The sequence below is a fragment of the Triticum dicoccoides genome, chromosome 4B (assembly GCF_002162155.2).
Source record: "Triticum dicoccoides isolate Atlit2015 ecotype Zavitan chromosome 4B, WEW_v2.0, whole genome shotgun sequence".
Classification (NCBI taxonomy): domain Eukaryota; kingdom Viridiplantae; phylum Streptophyta; class Magnoliopsida; order Poales; family Poaceae; genus Triticum; species Triticum dicoccoides.
This window is the reverse complement of record NC_041387.1, coordinates 660,629,562-660,645,087: the sequence shown is the minus strand read 5'-3', so window position 1 is coordinate 660,645,087 and position 15,526 is coordinate 660,629,562. Positions and strand designations below refer to the sequence as shown.

At 45.9% G+C, this 15,526-nt stretch overlaps 1 long non-coding RNA gene across 1 annotated transcript in view; it reads right to left on the bottom strand.

Moving 5' to 3' along the window:
- The window catches only part of LOC119294226, a 14,047-nt gene extending 5,047 nt beyond the window's left edge, over window positions 1–9,000 (bottom strand). The window contains exons 1-2 of the long non-coding RNA XR_005143382.1: window positions 8,954–9,000; window positions 8,777–8,868 (exon numbers count right to left, since the gene is read on the bottom strand). This is a non-coding gene — a long non-coding RNA (uncharacterized LOC119294226). The remainder of the gene's footprint in view (window positions 1–8,776; window positions 8,869–8,953) is intronic.
- Between the last annotated feature and the right edge of the window lie 6,526 nt (window positions 9,001–15,526).

The window sequence follows — 15,526 nt, the reverse complement described above, 5'->3', positions numbered from 1 at the left end:
CCGGAAGAGATGCCATCGTCGGGGACGGGGGGGGGGAGCATGGCCACCACGGGAGGGGTGCAGGGCGAGCGCGGCGAAGATGCCGGAAGGACGAGGAGGCTGACGCTGGAGATGTCGCTGAGCTCGGCCGAAGAGGAGGGAGAGGAGACATGCGAAGCGGGGGCGGCCTCGGTGGAGGGGGCCAACCCACGCGACCGACCCGCACCCCCACGCCCCAGAGGAGAGGAGGGTCCCGAGAGGGGGAGCGGCTGCGGCCCGAGCGCTCGTCGTCGTCCTCCGGATCCTCGTGGCGGGAGGGTCGCGGACAGCGGTAGTGGGAGTCGTGGTGGTGGTCCGCACCACCCCCACCAAGGTGGCCATTAGTGAGGTGTCGAGGGCAGGCGATATGGTTGGGAGGCTCGGGGTAGATCTTGAGGTCGAACCCCTGGTCGTTGAAGAAGATCCGGACAGTGGCTCGGAGGGTGGATGAGTCAAGGCATTTGACCTTGACACGGACATCCTCCTCCTTGCGGAGAGAGAGCTCGTCCACCACCACCACCTTGCCCAGGAGCTTGGACATGCTACGGATCACCTTCTCAGAGCGGGCGATGTCGGGGAGGCCCGCAATGAGGATCCAAGCAGTATCCAACACGGCCGCCGCCTTAGGGTCCATCAGTGGCTCAGAGATGTTGACGACGAGCTTGTTGAGGGCGAGGGTGATGTCGTCGCTACGGGTGCAGAGGCCCAGGCTGAGGGCGTCGGAGAAGACCACGGTGAAGGAGCTGTCCAAGGTCGGAGTCACCTGCCAGTCCCAGACACGGCGGCAAAGGTGGTTGAGCTCGGCCTCGATCATCTTCGGAGAGGCGACTCCCGCCCCCACAATGGTCACGACTGCTAGGAGTGACGGAGATGGGGGGGGATGTCCTCCACCTCGATGTGGAAGAAGCCGAGACCCTCAATGTCGTGTCCGTGCATCATGAGCTCCTTCGCAACCGGGCGATCCAGGCAGAGAGCCGCGGTATGGCCCAACTCCTTGTAGAGGTAGCACGTCGGCGGGTTGGGGCACTCCACTTGGTAGTGACCGGGGATGCCGCAGTTAAAGCACGGAGGGGGATCATGAGGGCACATGAGGCGGCCACGACCGAAGAGGCGGGAGTCGGAGCCGCGGAGGAGAGTGGGCGGCCGGGGCCCTTTTTCTTTTTCTTTTTGGCGCCTTGGCGGCCCCGAGCCCCCGCACCACCATTGCCGGGGGGCAAGCTCGGCTGGACGCGCGGCGGCTAGTAGGGGCAAGGAGGGGCAGCCAGGGCGGCCACGGGGAGGGACCGGGAGGGCGACGAAGATCGGCCGCGACGGCAAGCGGGAGACGGGGAGCGGGGGAGATCATGGCGGGCCTCCCGTGCGGGGGAGCGCCTGTCCGCGGCACGCGCCGGTGAACGCCGGCCGTCCCGAGGGGAGGCACGCCGGCCAGGTGAGCGGCGGTCGTGGTCTGGGGAGCGCCGCTCTGAGCGCGCTGGCGAGCGGCGGGCCTCACGGGCAGGGGAGCGGCGGGAGGAAGGCCGGGAGGTAAGCTGCTGCCGGAGGTCCTCCTCATGGCGCAGCCCGTCTGGGGAGGAACGGGAGGCGTCCCGGCGATCGTCGCGGCCGTGCTTGGGGCGCCCAGCATCGCCCCCCAGTCCCGGACCATGGCGGCAGGGAGTGGAGCGGACGCCGGAGCTGGCGGCGGAGGAGCAGATGAACCCGCAGGGAGGGGAGGGAATCGGTCGGCACTGCGGGAGGGGGGCGCATGGGAGGGACGCGGTTGGACATGGAACCCTAGGGGCGGCCAGATATGCGGCTTGGGTGGGCCCGCAGCCACGGGAGACCGCAGCCCAGGCCCGTCCACAGACGCCGAGGCCCACGCAGGCCGGCCCATGGGAAGGGCCAGCTGCGGGGGGCGGCCCAACAGCGACAGGCGGGGGGAGGCGCCGCGCCGGGCGCGTCGCCCCTGGAGGCGCCAGCTTCGTCGCCCAAGCGCTCCATCCCGAATCCGCCACCGTTGTAGTAGGATGCAAAGAACAGGCCGCCAGGAAAGCCACACAGGGTTAGAGCAGCAAACTAACACTCGCAGCACTATGCACACTGCATGAAGCTGCAGGTAGACACAGCAAAAGGAAAAGAAAAACAGAGGTTTAAACCACTACATCAGATAGTAACTGCAGAGTCATGCAGTTCTGCTTTAGAGATCCCAAGACGTGCAGGCCGGCAGAAGTCGAAGCCTTCCCAGGCCAGGTGAAGAAGATCAGTTTGGTCCTGAGGTGATCCTAGGAATCGTCGTGGCCCGACCGATGTTTCTGGATTTATTGGTGCATCTTTTTTGTCCAAGAGAACGAAATTTTGCCCGACAGATGTTAATATTTGGTAGTTGACATGCTGCCTACATAGCGGAAATATGTACCATAAGATGACACAGCGGTCGAGCCAAGGTTTGGCTCACACATAATATTTCTCTCTAGAATCTTAAGAAAAATCATAAATCATGAACTTCGATACGAATGCACTGCGGCCATCTAATTACTTATTACTAGTTATCTTTGTATGTCTCATTATATCTAGTTCCTATTTATGATTATGCATGGTGACCCTTGTAATTGTGTGGCTTGCTGTTAGCCTATCCAGGTTGAAGCAACAGAGCAGGGCAAGGACTAACTGACCTCCCTTCCGAAAATGTATTTAGCACATTTTTTCTTGAATAGATATAAAATCCATGGGGCAGTCACATGACAAATCATAGGATCGATAACCAGAGAAACACCAATTAAAAAAATAATAACCAGAGCAATTTTCAGGTACGGTTAGGGCTGGACGCGAGCCGAGCCTGAACCGAGCCTGGCTTTGGCTCGCTCTAGAGCGTCTCGGCTCGGCTCGGCTCGCTCAGCCAACGAGCCTACTTTAGGCGGCTCGGCTCGCTTCAGGTATGGCTCGGCTCAGACCGAGCCGGATCGTAAGCCAGCTGCCACCAGAATCTCTTTTACCTATAGAACCTCTGTTTTAGTCCACTGTCTTGATTTTCTGCAGCAATTAAACCCATGTTTTGGAAGACAAACCGTTTATATTGCTAAAAATGAAACATCCAACAACCTATTGTTTTAAGAAATGGTCATAATAATGAAAAATAAGCTTTCTTCTATGAATTCTTCTACGAAAATTGTAACAACGGAACAGATATGAGAGAAAGAATTGGGCAACATTTGTATTGAATTTTGGACAGCGCTTCCTTTTGAACTTTACACAGCAAAACATCAAATATTGATAGCCAAACAAATAAATTTTGCATAGCATAATACTTACCACTTTGACATATAAAATGAGAAAATGTAGAGGAAATTGTTTAAAAAATGGTCATAGTGGACGTTGACAGCCAAACAAATATTGACAACAGTCTATATTGCTAATAATGCAACATCTAGTAGTCTATGGTTTTAAAAATAGGCATAGTGACGAAAGATAAGCTTTCTTCTATGAAAAGTGTAGAGGAAATGGAACAAATATGTCAAACAAAGAATTGGGCAGCATTGCTTTTTAATTTTGGATAATACCTCCTTTGAACTTTATACAGCAAATATATTGAACGTTGACAGCCAAACAATGCAATTTTGTACATCATAACACTTAGCGGTTTGATATCAAAATGAGAATCTTCCTCCTCAAACAGAGTATCTTGATCATCCTTGTCCTCTTCTTCATCATCCTCCTCCGCTTGCTTATCATGCTTCATTGCCTAGCACACAAAAACAGCACACACTTGAGCTTAGGCACGCATATATTTAACTTTTTGATAGCAAAAACAGGACATACATAAGCTTGTACAAACATATATTGACTTTTGGATACCAAAAACAGCATATACATGAGCTTGTACAAATTTATATTTGACTTTTGGATAACAAAAACAACACACACATGAGCTTGCGCACACGCATATATTTGACCTTTGGATAGCAAAAACAACAAACACATGAGCTTGGACGTTGCAAAGTTTGTTTTACCCTAAACATCAACTCAGCAAGCGGGATATTGCTGTAATGTTTCGCCCGCTTCCTCGGCAGTGATGCAGTAGCCCTTCCCCTTTTGCTTCCCGGAAGGCCAGGACAGCGGCTTAGTCTTCATAATGGAAACCAAGCTCCTCTTCTTCCCCTTTTCCTTGTCCATTCTTGCGACGGCAGGGCCCTGCACACATCAGCAAAGAACAAATGGTCAATCATCAACAAAATTTTACATAGATAATAAAATAAACAGTCTACACAATGAATCACAAAGCAAATTCATCCATCCATCAATCAAATTCGTGCAGCATCCATCCTAGCAAGCTGCACTCCGCAGCCAACAAGCATAATCATTCATCCATTAAATTCGTGTAGCATTCATCCACCGTGTTTCCTAGCTAGCTGCGACCTCTAGCCACAATCACAAGCATCCATCCATGATACATCCATCAAATTCCTTCGTGTGTGTGCGCCAGTGCAGGTAGATAGCGCTAGGGATGGGAAGGACAGAGTGTCACGACTAGACTCTGAGGAGTTTCATCGGCGACGGACTTCAGCTCGGGGTCGGGATCAGAGGAGAGAAGCGAAGGTAGGAGACGGAAACGAGAGAGGATAAGCTGGATAAACGAGAGGTCAGGTTTGAATTACATTTTTTCGATACCCCCTTCTCCAACGTTCTCCTGCTTATAACACGCATGTTTACATGGGCTTTCTGCCTCGGCCCACTGGCCCACTATTTCCCAATTGCAGCCCACATCGTACTTGAACCTTCCCGCCACTACTTTACGCCTTTGCCACTCCTTATTTCCGCTTCCCTTGCCTTGCACGCGCCTTTGTCATCGCCAGGGTACTGACAATACCTCCCCCTGAAGAAATAGCGTGTCCCCATGCTGGTGCATCCGGATAGCGCTCCATGAGCACCTGATAGTCTTCCCAAGTTGCGGATGATGCAGGAATGTTTGTCCACTTGACTAAGATCTGAAGATGTGATGCATTCCCTTTCTTGACCAAACAACGATCCAGTATTTCTTCAGGTTGCACTCCTGGCAAGGACAAGTCAAGAGGAACAGGCAGTGTAGTGAACACTGGAGTATGATCCGGTATGTGTGCTTTGAGCTGGGATACATGAAACACAGGATGAACCAGACTACCGCGCGGGAACTCCAGTCTGTATGCGGCATTTCCAATCTTCTCCAGAATGTTGAATGGTCCAAAATATTTAAGAGCCAGCTTGGGGTAGGGACGGTTGACCACCGACGACTGGGCATAGGGTTGGAGCCGTAGATACACTGTTTCTCCTACCACAAACTGGCGATCAGACCTTTTTCTATCAGCAAAATGTTTATACTTGCACTGAGCTCTGGCCAAATGATCTTTGAGCAATGTTGTGTGTTTAGTCTGAGATGCTAACCAAGTCTGAACATCCGGGTTCAAGGAGGTGGACTGACCTGCTAACTGGCCCACATTTGGGTCTTGTCCATATAATGCTTTATATGGGGTGCAACCTAAGGAAGAATGGTAAGTAGAATTATACCAGAATTCTGTCTGTGGAAGCCAGGCAGCCCATTTAGCTGGAGAGGCCTGAACTGCACAGCGTAAGTACATCTCCAGACACTGATTCACCCGCTCGGTCTGACCATCAGTTTGAGGGTGATATGCTGTGCTCATCTGAAGCCACTACAAGAAATATGTCAACTTGTGACCACCACTATTGGTCACTGAAAGGTCACAAATTTCCATTTACGACCTTTTTGTGACCAAAAACAGAAGGTCAAAAGCTGGCCGTCATAAACTGACTATAGCAACCTTTCTTCTGGAATGGTCAAAGACGTTTACGACCAAAATATTCCTACTGTGGCGTTTTGGTCACTAGCAACCTCCCCAAGCCACGTAGGCATCCAGCGTGGCAAGCTGATGTGGCACAAGATTCAGCCCGGTCCAATTCGGTTTTCTACATGGGCCGAGCCCATTAATTCAGCCTTTCTATATTTTTTTTCGTGTCAATTTTTGGTTGATTTCATGGGCCTAGCCCAACGTTGTAGCCTTTTTTATTGTTGGCCCATGGCCTTTTATTATTTATTGCTTTTCTATTTTCAGCCATTATATATTCAAGCTGGTCCCACTAGTCAAATGGGTCCCACTTGTCATGATCATCTCTCAAATTGGTCCCACATGTCAGAAATATACAAATTTGACAGATTATTTTCATAAGTGGACCTATTGGTCAAGTTTCCATTTCACAAGTTTTCAGATCACATACATAATCAAAAAGAACACATAAATTTCATCAAATATACCACTAAATAAATCTATTACAATCTTTACAACACATATATGCTACAATATGCTACTCTTTACTAAGTAGAACTTGACGGCTTCACACTTCACGGCTTCACACTTGCTTCACACTTCACACTTGAGCATCTGTAAAAGCGGAACAACCACAAATTTAAATCTCAATTGCAGTATAGGCCATATGCAGAAGCATTTCAAAGTCGAAACAACATCAATTAAAACACGCGCACAGAAACATAGGAGTCAAAATGCAGTATAGGACCAGGACAAGGAAACTCCTGTTATCAAATCAACACACAGCTTGTAGCAAAACAGCAATAGAATACATTATAACGAGAGTAAGCTTGAATCAAACAGCACAGAAACATGTGTATATCTCATGTGAGCATCATGCTGTGGTTTTATTAAACAATGATACAGCAACAGAATACAATATCTTCAATGCAAATTATGGTACTTGTAGCAAAACTGCATAAGCTTTGAATTTTCAAAGAATAAGTTCGAAAGAAAGTATAGCAGTGCGTAAGCTCAGGTTACCTGGGTTGTCGACCAGAGTGCCTTCCACTTTGCCCTTGTTGTTTAGGTTCTTGATATTCTGAATACACAGAAATCTCAGCTCAGAACTTGTAATACACATCGCTGCTTGTCTAAGCAAATAGACTACCTAGTCATATTACCATGAGATAGTTCATGGTGTACCTTTTGTTTCCATGGCCCCTTGAACTAGTTTGGAATGGTTGGAGTTGTCCATTTCCCATCTTATACAATCTGCACCTTCAAATAGAACAAATATATGTCAAACATAGATGAGCAGAAAATACCAACTAATCAACGAAAAAACTAACGTGCAGATAGTACTCAAACAAATCAAAGAGGAAGGAAACAAGACATCTGCTTTGCTAGCTAGGAGTGGGTAAACTAAAACATGAGCATGTTGGCCTAACGTTGTCGTAACAGCCGGATGGGAGGAAGCGTCGTTCTAAATAAAAGGAAAGGCGGCGGAGAGGCTAGTGCATCGTCTGATGCGCCTGCCTGCCTCGGAGATGAAGGCAAGACTAGCGGAATTTGGCTGCCATCAATTAGTTGAGCCATAAGATTGGTTAGTCTAGCAAGCATATTAATGTTTGAACGATTCAGCATTGATAAGGTTTTTACAACAAACATGTTGGCATCATGAGGCTGGCACATGCCGGATCCAGACAGAGACAAGCAACAAGACCCCCACCCACTACTAAGAAGTAGAGCATCTAACAGAAATGCGAGAGATGAAGCAAGCAAGGGGAGGCCAGCAATTCAGTTTGCCAGGAGCAGTAACAGGTTGGATAAGAATTGGGAGGCCGACAATTTCAGTCAATGGCAACAGAAAAGCTGCAGCAGGCTCTTCGTGAAAAACAAAGAGGCCAGCTCTGTATCTGTTGTTGTTCACAACTTCACGCAGATTATATGCACAACATGTCAACTTATCCGAAGCAAGCAACAGATTATTTGGGACCAAAGCAATGTCTGCATTCTAATAGTAGTACAAATTAAGCAAAGACACCATACCAGAATGGAAGCTCCAAACTGCTGTTGCACAAATTTGAAGAGATGAACACGTACAGAGCATATGCATCCATTCTACTGTACTACAAAATGAACCAAAGACAAGATGCATTCAAGAAGTATTCATCCATAGCAGGACAGAAGCAAGACAAACTGTTGCTCCACACAGTCAGTCGCTGTCAGCTACTGCTCCATACAAGACGCCAAAGACAAGTTAGCAACGGCCAGTTTATCGCGCATGAAACAAAAGCACTCCCTCGGAAACAGGCATATGAAGAGTGCGGGGAAACAGAGTAAGCCGTATGCAGAAATGAAAGAACAGTAAGCAATCTAACAACATTATTATCTTTCCAGCATGAATATGTGAGCACATACTAAGTAGCATCAGCAGAAGATTAACTGAAATGACACTCCAGAAGATAAACTGAAATTACAAGGAACTACTCTCTGCTTTGACAACAGAAGGTATACTCACACATTTATATTATATTGTTGGTACAGGAAATATGCCATAAAGCATATAAGCATACACACAAGATACTTAGGCTACTAATTGACTTCCAAAGCTATTTACAAATAAGCAAGGCCTCATTCCCACTGTAGAAATCATCAAAGGTGGATGGTTTATCTGTGCTCGCATAAAATTCTTTTCAGATTTGTATCCATAAGACAAAGCAGTAGTAATTCAGTTTGCAACACTATAGATTGCTCTGAAAGTGGACCACAAATTGTACATAATTAGGACAACCGGCAAACAAATGAAGAAGTACAACGTTTGTAACAGCAAAGTTAGGAGCAGAAATGTGTAATGTTATCGGTTGTAACAGCAAAGTTAGGAGCATATAAGCAAACAGGTGCCAACCCAAGTTTCTACTGGTAAAGCAAGCATCACCAATGCAATGTGTAATGTTATCGGAGGAGGGGCCGAATGCGCATACTTCTCTGTGAGGTTGGGATCGCCAAAAGGGTTGGAATCGTTGGAGTAGCCCGACACCGCGTTGGCCTTCATCTTCTTGGCCACCTTCTCGGCCTGCAGAAGCAACACCATCGACAAACAAGTTAGCAACGGAAACCCTAGGCGCGGGGCAGGAAGGCAGCCGAGCAGAAACCCCCACCTTCTTCTGCGCCTTCTTGGACATGTACTCCAGGATCTGCTCCTCGATGACGCCCCCGCGCTTGGCGCTCCCGCTCCGCCTCCTTCGGCGGTCCCCGGAGTCGGAGCCGGAGCCGGACGCCTGCAAATCGCTCGCGCCGCTGGAGGAGGAGGAGGAGGAGGACGGGGCGGCCTTGCGGCGGCTCCTGCGGCGGTGGCGGCTCCAGCCCCGGCGGGGCGAGCCACCAGAGTCGGAGTCGGAGTCCGAGTCGGACGGCGACCGCCGCCGCCGCCGCCGTGACGAGATCCGGCTGCCCTCGGCGTCGCGCTCCTTCCTAGGCATGTCGTCTACGGGAGGGAAAGGCGGCTGGTCGTGGAGATTTGGCGTGCCGATGGAGCCGAGCCGATTAACTGAACGAACAAATTGGGGCTGGCGGTTGGGTCGATCCAGAGATCCAGAGAGGAGGAGAGGAGGAGGAGTCGTGGGTTGGAGGGTTGGAGGGGATCGATCCATATGGATCTCGCCGGACAGAGGGCGCCAGAGGTGGTGGCGGATTGGAGGGGATCGATCAATATGGATCTCGCGGGACAGAGGGCGACGGAGGTGGTGGCGGACAGAGGGCGCCGGAGGTGGCGGCGGCCAGGGAGGAGTGGAGCGCTAGGGTTCGAGAGAGAGAGAGAGGAGGGCACGAGGGGTTGGGTGCGGTTGGGTGTGTGGGAGGGAGTGCGGGTTGTGGGTTGGGCGACGTGGGTGAGACAGGCGGGCCGTTGGATCAGGAGCATCCGACGGTGATTAGGCACGATCCGCGTGAGATGGTCCTGGACCAATCAGAACACAGTATATCAGTACTACATTTTTTGACCATCTAAATTGGTCGTAATCGACTAAAAGTAAGGTGCTAAATCATATTGGCTATTTTATGATCTGAAAAATAAAAATAAAAATAAAATACCTTCTCATGTTTCATCAAATTTGACCTTAGTTTTCAGGAATAATGACAAATCGAAATAAGACAAATATCTTTTAAAAGAGTTAGGAAAATTAGTTTTTTAAAATCATTTTCCATTTTTAAAGTGTCCAAAATGAGTTTTTTTGTGAAGGACATACTATATATTTGTTGTAAAATTTTACCAAATCAATTTTCTAAAATAATAGGCCATATATAATGCACAACTGCCAAATAGTTGAGTGTCCAAAGCTTTTATCCACCTCTCGTGAAAAAGACAAATATCCGCCGATTCAGTTGGAAGCGGGTCAAATTTGAACTGTAGCTACCTTGTAGTTTGCTCTTTATTTTTTTCAAAAATCATTTCTAGGTAAATAAGTATCTATTTAATCATAGAAACACCAAAAAAATTCCAAGATTCAACCACTAGCTAGGAACGGTCAAGCCCGCCGTTTTGACCGCATTTTGAAACGGGCATAACAAATTCAAAAAAATCAAAAAATTGGAAAACCTTCGCATTGTGTCATTATATATGACCAAGTTTCCAGGAAAAATAATAAACTTGTAATACGGAAATTATTTTAAAAAAGTGTTCTCAGAAATGAGCTATCATGCGTGAAGATTCATGGCTTTCAAGCCAAATGATCAATCTTATGGCCACATTCATGACATAGTTTGTTCAAATGATCTCATATTGTGCACAAGGGTGCATATTGGAATTCCAAACAATGTTGCCTAAGGGAGTTTTCACTTTCTTTGCACGAAAAAACCATTTTTCATTTTCCGAGTGCCCAAAAGGAGGTTTTTTTGTGAAGGAACTACCGAATAATTGTTGCAAAATGGGACCGAATCAATTTTCTAAAATACTAGGACATATTTAATGCACAATTGACAAAATGGTTGGGTGCAAAAATTTTTGATCCACCTCTCGTGAAAAAGACAAATTTCCGCCGATTCAGTTGGAAACGGGTCAAATTTGAACTGAAGCTGCCTCATAGTTTGCTATTTATTTTTTCCAAAAATCATTTCTAGATACATAAGTATATATTTAATCAGAGAAACACCAAAAAAATTCCAAGATTCAACCACTAGCTATGAACGGTCATTCCCGCCGTTTTGACCGCATTTTGAAACGGGCATAAAATATTCAAAAAAATCAAAAAATTGGGAAACCTTCGCATTGTGTCATTATATGTGACCAAGTTTCCAGGAAAAACAATAAACTTGTAATACGGAAATTATTTTAAAAAAGTGTTCTCAGAAATGAGCTATCATGCGTGAAGATTCATGGCTTTCAAGCCAAATGATCAATCTTATGGCCACATTCATGGCATAGTTTGTTCAAATGATCTCATATTGTGCACAAGGGTACATCTTGGAATTCCAAACAATGTTGCGTAAGGAAGTTTTCATTTTCTTTGCACGGAAATTTCATTTTTCATTTTCCGAGTGCCCAAAAGGAGGTTTTTTTGTGAAGGAACTACCAAATAATTGTTGCAAAAATGGACCAAATCAATTTTATAAAATACTAGGACATATTTAATGCACTATTGACAAAATGGTTGGGTGAAAAAAGTTTTGATCCACCTCTGGTGAAAAAGACAAATTGTCGTCGATTCAGTTGGAAGCGGGTCAAATTTGAACTGCAGCTGCCTCATAGTTTGTTATTTATTTTTTCCAAAAACCATTTCTAGGTACATAAGTATCTATTTAATCAGAGAAACATCAAAAGTTTTCCAAGATTCAACCACTAGCATGGAACGGTCAAGCCCGCTGTTTTGACCGCATTTTGAAACGGGCATAAAAAATTCAAAAAAAAATCAAAAAATTGGAAAACCTTCGCATTGTGTCATTATATGTGACCAAGTTTCCAGGAAAAATAATAAACTTGTAATACGGTAATTATTTTAAAAAAGTGTTCTCAGAAATGAGCTATCAAGTGTGAAGATTCATGGCTTTCAAGCCAAATGATCAATCTTATGGCCACATTCATGGCATAGTTTGTTCAAATGATCTCATATTGTGCACAAGGGTGCATATTGGAATGTCAAACAATGTTTCCTAAGGAAGTTTTTATTTTTCTTTGAACGAAAAAACCATTTCCAATTTTTCGAGTGCCCAAAAGGAAGTTTTTTTTGTGAAGGACCTCCAAAATAATGGTTGCAAAATTGGACCAAATCATTTTTATAAAATACTAGGACATATTTAATGCACAATTGACAAAATGGTTGGTGTAAAAAGTTTTGATCCACCTCTCGTGAAAAAGACAAATTTTCGCCGATTTAGCTGGAAGCGGGTCAAATTTGAACTGCAGCTGCCTCATAGTTTGCTATTTATTTTATCCAAAAATCATTTCTAGTTACATAAGTACCTATTTAATCATAAATACATGGTATGGTGGCGATACGTCGAGGTTTGGGCGGTGGCCGAGGCCCCCAACTCTAGAGCGTGTAAACTCGCATGCCCGCCGCATGGTCACCGCGTGACCGTGGCGTTGCCATGTGTTCTGGGCGGTCTAGGCATGTCTAGTGGGTTGGTCACTCCCCAGGTAGGTGCTAGGAAGAAAATTACAACTTAAGATTCTCACGAGGAGACCGATCGATGCTCAAACATGAATTAGTAGCCAAGTGTTTGATTTGCGGTACGTGAAATGTACATGGCTAATGGGCGTGAGTTTTGGCTGATGATGATCAGTTACTAAGAAGACCGTCTTCACAAGTTTTCAGCTCAAAAGGAGGAGCCTATGTGGTACTTGCTTTGCAAGCTACCACACTGGACATAAATACGAATGTTGAAGCTCAGCTCAAAATAATGAATGGCTTGAGCTGGCATTTGGTGGAGGATGGTTATTTGGGCATAGGAAAGCACTGTAGAAAATGGATACTATTTGGAGATGCCAAAGTGGTACTTCCTTCACAAACTGTTGTTTTGAACAGAATAGGAAAATGAATATTTTTGAATTATTTTTGAACTAGGCAAGGAAGGTTTTTACATATTTGACAAAGATATGACCCAAAGAATATATGAGATTTTTTGGGGAATTTTGGGAATTACAGAAATATAGGTTGCTTCACAACCTAGGGCAAAACTGCCACATGGACATGACACATAGGCAAAACTGATGAGGTGGCGCCTAGTCATAGCAACCCACCACAATTTACAAAGCTATGACCATCTATATTGGTCGTTAACAACTAGAAATAAGGCAGCAGACTAGCGATGTTTGCTTTATGACCATTTCGTGTAAGGAAATTATGACCTTTCTGACCAAAATGGTCGCAATGATTTAGGGTTTGAAGCCCCTCGAATAGCTTTTGACCAATTGGTCTCAAATGGTCATAAATCTATGACCAATTCTTCCAGGGTCACTGACAGAAGGTCATAAGTTGACATATTTCTTGTAGTGAGCTCAGTGCCCCACACTCGAAACAATTCTTTCCAAAAGGCACTTGTAAAGATCTTATCTCTATCAGAAACAATGGACAGGGGCAGTCCATGTAGTTTGACGATGTTATTGAGAAAGACTTTAGCCACAGATGCTGCTGTAAACGGGTGTTTTAAGGGCAGAAAATGACTGACTTTGGTAAAGCGATCCACAACCACTAGAATAGCACTAAATCCCTCTGATTTATGCAATCCCTCAATGAAGTCCATTCTAATAGCCTGCCATGGCCGATCTGGTACAGTACCAGGTTGTAGCAGCTCGGGTGATTTGCACAGCTCATGTTTAGCCTGCAGACAAGTGTTACACTGCTTTACAAAGTTCTCGACGTCTGTTTTCATACGAGTCCAACCGAATAGCTGCTTAACTCTGTGGTAAGTAGAAAGTATGCCAGAGTGCCCTCCCACTGGTGAGGAGTGAAAAGCTTGAATGTGCTTTTTTTACAGACCTGTATTAGCTCCAATCCAAATTTTATCTTCATGTTTAATGAGCCCCTCTTTCAAATGAAATCCTAGACAAGCTTTGCTATCTAGTGCCAGTTTCTGCAACATCTCCTGTGCAGCAGGATCACCTGTATAAGAATTCAACACTTCCTGTATCCAGACAGGTTTGCTAGTTGACAGTGCCTAGACAGGAAACAGATGGGCCACTCTGGAAAGTGCATCTGCTGCAGTATTCTCCACTCCCTTTTTGTACTGAATAGTGAACTAAAGGCCTACCATTTTTGTCATTGCTTTTCTCTGCAAATCTGATGTCAGAAGTTGATCCCCTAATTGACAGAGACTTTGATGATCTGTTTTAATTACAAAAGGTGCTCTGGCTAAGTAAGATCTCCACCTCTCAATGGCCATCATGATTGCCAGAAACTCTTTCTCATAGATGCTCAATTTCTGACTAGCTGTGCCTAGTGCCTTGCTGTAGTAAGCAATGGGGTGCCCCTCCTGAGAGAGCAAAGCTCCTACTCCAGTATTACATGCATCTGTCTCCACTGTGAAAGTTTTTTCAAAATTAGGTAGAGCCAAGATAGGAGTTGTAGCCATAGCATGTTTCAACTATTGAAAGGCTGCTTGAGCTATGTCAGACCACTGAAAGGCTTGTTTCTTCAGTAGGACAGTTAGAGGTCGAGCCAACAGGCCATAATTTTTGACAAACTTCCTGTAGTAACCTGTTGTTCGAAATATGCCCTAGAGGCAATAATAAATTAGTTATTATTATATTTCCTTGTTCATGATAATCGTTTATTATCCATGCTATAATTGTATTGATAGGAAACTCAGATACATGTGTGGGTACATAGACAACACCATGTCCCTAGTAAGCCTCTAGTTGACTAGCTCGTTGATCAATAGATGGTTACAGTTTCCTGACCATGGACATTGGATGTCGGTGATAACGGGATCACATCATTAGGAGAATGATGTGATGGACAAGACCCAATCCTAAGCCTAGCACTAAAGATCGTGTAGTTCGTATGCTAAAGCTTTTCTAATGTCAAGTATCATTTCCTTAGACCATGAGATTGTGCAACTCCCGGATACCGTAGGAATGCTTTGGGTGCACCAAACGTCACAACGTAACTGGGTGGCTATAAAGGTGCACTACAGGTATCTCCGAAAGTGTCTGTTGGCTTGGCACAAATGGAGACTGGGATTTGTCACTCCGTGTAACGGAGAGGTATCTCTGGGCCCACTCGGTAGGACATCATCATAATGTGCACAATGTGACCAAGGGGTTGATCACGGGATGATGTGTTACGGAACGAGTAAAGAGACTTGCCGGTAACGAGATTGAACAAGGTATCAGGATACCGACGATCGAATCTCGGGCAAGTACCATACCGCTAGACAAAGGGAATTGTATACGGGATCGATTGAGTCCTTGACATCGTGGTTCATCCGATGAGATCATCGTGGAACATGTGGGAGACAACATGGGTATCCAGATCCCGCTGTTGGTTATTGACCGGAGAACGTCTCGGTCATGTCTGCATGGTTCCCGAACCCGTAGGGTCTACACACTTAAGGTTCGATGATGCTAGGGTTACAAAGGAAGTTTGTATGTGGTTACCGAATGTTGTTCGGAGTCCCGGATGAGATCCCGGACATCACGAGGAGTTCCGGAATGGTCCGAAGGTAAAGATTTATATATGGGAAGTCCTGTTTTGGTCACGGGAAAAGTTTCGGGTTTTTTCGGTAACGTACCGGGA